This window comes from Gekko japonicus, unplaced genomic scaffold (assembly GCF_001447785.1).
Source record: "Gekko japonicus isolate JY-2015 unplaced genomic scaffold, Gekko_japonicus_V1.1 scaffold47, whole genome shotgun sequence".
Taxonomy (NCBI): domain Eukaryota; kingdom Metazoa; phylum Chordata; class Lepidosauria; order Squamata; family Gekkonidae; genus Gekko; species Gekko japonicus.
This window is the reverse complement of record NW_015165235.1, coordinates 449,031-453,147: the sequence shown is the minus strand read 5'-3', so window position 1 is coordinate 453,147 and position 4,117 is coordinate 449,031. Positions and strand designations below refer to the sequence as shown.

The window sequence follows — 4,117 nt, the reverse complement described above, 5'->3', positions numbered from 1 at the left end:
TCCCCCCCCCGCGACTTTCGCGGGTCTTCTTTCTTGTTTTAACTAAACATGGGGGGCAACACAAACACCAAATTGTCCTTCCTCTTCCTAGCATAAATTGTGGCTTGATTAAATCCAAAAACCATACCACTATTTAGAATCATAGAGTTGGAAGGGACCTCCAGGGTCATCTAGTCGAACCTCCTGCACAAATCAAGAAATTCACAAATATCTCCCCCTCCACACCTCCAGTGACTGCTATTCCACATCTAGAAGATGACAAAAAACCTCCAGGATCTCCAGCCAAACTGGCCTGGAGAAAAATTCCTTCCTGACCTCAAGGTGGCAATCGGCATTTCCTTGGGCATGTAAGAAAGGGCCACAAGAAGTAAGCATGGAGGCAACTTCCTGTCCTCCCTCTCATGGTCTGCCTGAGTTCACAGAATCAGTATTGCTGTCAGATGGCCATCTAGCCTCTGTTTGAAAACCTCCAAAGAAGGTGAGCCCACCACCTCCTGAGGAAGCCTGTTCCACTGAGGAACCACTCCAACTGTCAGGAAGTTCTTCCTAATGTTTAGCCCAAAACTCTTCTGATTTAATTTCAACCCATTGGTTCTGGTCCGACCTTCTGGGACAACAGAAAACAACTCCATACCATCCTGTATATGACAGCCCTTCAAGTACTTGAAGATGGTTATCATATCACCTCTCAGTCGTATCCTCTCCAAGCTAAACATACCCAGCTCCTTCAACCTTTCCTCATAGGACTTGGTCGCCAGACCCCTCACCATCCTTGTTGCCCTCCTCTGGACATGTTCCAGCTTGTCTATATCCTTATTAAATTGTGGTGCCCAAAATTGAACAGAATATTCTAAGTGAGGTCTAACCAGAGCAAAGTGATACCATCACTTCACGTGATCTGGACACTATACTTCTTTTGATACAGTCCAATATTGCATATGCCTTTTTAGCTACTGCATCACACTGCTGACTCATGTTCAGTGTATGGTCTACTAAGACCCCTAGATCCTTTTCGCACATACTACTACCAAGACAAGTCTCCCCCATCCTATAATTATACATTTGATTTTTCCTGCTTATACATGTGTACACCTCTTTGTAAGAAAGTGTCCGTTCACTTTACAAGTGAAACCAGGGACCGTACCTGGATAAATGTGTGGTTTCAATCACACAGGTTGTATGTATACATATGTTGAATGTCACATGAGAAGTACTCAGCACACATATAAAGGAAAATCAAGTGTACACTGTACATACAGATTGTATGGGTGTTCACTGTAACTTATGAACAGGGCTAGAGAGTGCAGCATTCAGTTGCCAGTGCTGATCATTGTTAGAAGGAGGAGGCCAGGGTGCTTAGTGGCAGGGAGCATGAGGCAAGTAAGGATATGCTGTGCGAAAGCCCTGGGAAAGCACCAACTGCAGCCAGTATAGACCAATTTTGTGAGTGTTCTATGCCCACACTGGCTACTATTGGTCACTTCTATCTGCCCTGCCCTAGACGACACTCTTCCACTTGTCAGAAAGCATACTGGTCTTTTCGCCTTCTCAGCTGCATCTTGTACTCGTATGTGTTGGCCCAGAATCTGTCATAATGTTCAAGTAATATACAGTAGGAAGTCCAAAGATGACTATGCCTTTATGCATCATGTACACGTTTCTTTCAACTTGGTTATGATTTTGAATCTACTATCTCTCCATGACCAACTCTATCCTCCAAGGAGCATACATGGTTCACCCTTAACATAAGAACATAAGAAGAGCCCTGCTAGATCAGGACACTTCTAACATATGTATATAAACATCTGTAATTTCCCAGGCATGTTAGGCCCACAACCTTCCTCCTGGCTGCATCGAGACCTTGCCAGGCAGTCCATATTGTTTTCCACAGTCTCAGTGGACAATTCTAATCCATTTCCCTATAGAAAAGTAACAGCTACGCCTTCATCTCTTTGAGATGAACCATCTCGAACCAGAGACCTTTCATCTCATGTCAGCTTTCCCCCAATATTCAGTTTAAAAACTGCTCTGCCACCTTTTTGATTTTAAGCACCAGCAGCCTGGCTCTTTCTTGGAACAAGTGAAGACCGTCTCTTTTGTACAGCTTCCCCTTTTTCCAAAAAGCATCCCAGTGCCTAACAAACTTGAATCCTTCCTCCCTACACCATCGTCTCATCCACGCATTGAGACTCCTGCTTTGTGCCTTTCTCTCTGGCCCCGTACGTGGAATAGGTAGCACTTCTGAGAAGGCTACCTTGGAGGTCCTGGCCTTGAGTTTCCTGCCTAGCAGCCTAAATTTTTCCTCCAGGATCTCACGACGGCATTTCCCCACATAATTGGTGCCGACATGTACCACAACCACTGGCTTCTCCCCAGCACTGTCTACCAGCCTATCTAGAACATGTGTAATGTAATGTCTGCTACCTTCGCACTATGCAGGCAAGTCACCATACAGTCAGTACACGGGTTTACCACCCAACTGTCTACCTGCCTAAGGATTGAATCCCCACCAACCAAGAGCCCCCCTCCTTCCCTGCCCAGGGATGGTTCCTTGGTGTGAAAGGATATTCATTCGACCCTCATGCTCCCTGACAGCAGCAGGGCTGCCATTTTCAGAGTGGGACATATCTAACAAGTCCCCAAGAGTCTTCTCCATGCACCTGACTGTCTCTGCTTCTCCAAGTCAGCCACCTTGGCCTCAAGGGTGCAAACTCATTCCCTGAGAACCAGGAGCTCCTTGCACTGGGCACACACCCAAGACTTCTGTCCAGTTTGGTGTAGTGGTTAAATGCACGGACTCTAATCTGGGAGAACCGGGTTTGATTCCCCACTCCTCCACTTGCACCTGGCTGGATGACCTTGGGCAAGGCGTAGTTCTGTTCTTGAAAAAGAGCAGTTTCTGTCAGAGCTCTCTCAGCCCCACCTACCTCATAGGGTGTCTGTTGTGGGGAGGGGAAGGGAAAGGAGTTTGTAAGCCGCTCTGCGACACCTTTGGGTAGTGAAGGGCGGGGTATAAATAAAATCTCTTCTTCAGTGCAAAACACTAGATAGTCCCCAAACCCCTGCTGGCATTCTGCCTTCATAATTGCTTTAAAAATAATTATATATAATCCCCATTTTAAAAACCCTTCTTATTTATGTGGTTCCCCTTGAAAAGGTCAACTTCCCTTATGGGGAACACAAGGAGACAAGGGCCCTGGCTTTCTGGTCCTTCCTAGGCTTCTTATAGAGCCCCTAGGCTAAAAGCCATAGCCCAAGCGCAGCCTTAAATAGAAGCCTCATCCAGCAGAGGGCGGGGCCAGCAGCTATTCAAATTACACCCGGGCAATCCAATTACAGTCTAATCACCCTTTCTCACCCTTTCTCAAGCAGCCAGGACTCTGCAATGACTTAAAACTCACCCACACACTCCCAAACACAGTCCTCCCACACAGTACCCTCAGCTAAATCTCCTCAGCTGAAAGCAAATAAAAATACCCCTCTAGAAGCTCTGTCTCCTGCTGCTTCTCAGAGCTCAGCCTTTAAGTGAAGCCTGATCTATCGAAATGACCAAGTTGAACTTTTGACAAAGCAGAACAAACACTTATTACTGACTCATTCTTGTACTTCAAGCTGCTGTGAGAGGCACAGGAGCAGGAACCAATAAGGAAAACATTAGCAACCCCTAGACCTAGTTTGGGATTATTGCATTTGGTTGCGGGAGGGCAGGATTTGGTGCTGGTGAATGAAGAAGGATGGATGTGGGATGGATTTGGGGATAGGGGAATGGAGAGAAGAAGAAAGGCAAGGAATTTAAGGCTGTAGTCCTCCTGTGCACATTTACATGCAAGTAAATCTCACATTGTTGCGCTTTGAGCGAACAAGGACAGGAGCTGGCGAACTGGAGCAAGGCCTAAGACTAGGGAATGCGATTTTTTTAAAAAAACCAATCAGAAATCTTACACTCTGGCTAGGAGATCAGCATGGGGTGGTCTCTCTCTGCTGTCTCCTGCTTTCTTCTTTCTGTTTAAGGAGGCAGCAACATGAGAGTTGGGGAAGGGAGAGCTGACACCCCATGGATTTTAGTATCCAGGAACTAGAGTTGCTTTCTAAAGTTAGTGCAAATGTGGGACTCTTT

The 4,117-nt window shown here is 46.2% G+C and overlaps 1 protein-coding gene across 1 annotated transcript in view; it reads left to right on the top strand.

Annotated features, from left to right (window-relative positions):
- Positions 1-4,117, top strand: part of CPQ (carboxypeptidase Q) — a 245,742-nt gene that overhangs the window by 206,483 nt on the left and 35,142 nt on the right. The gene's annotated exons all lie outside the window — the stretch shown is intronic.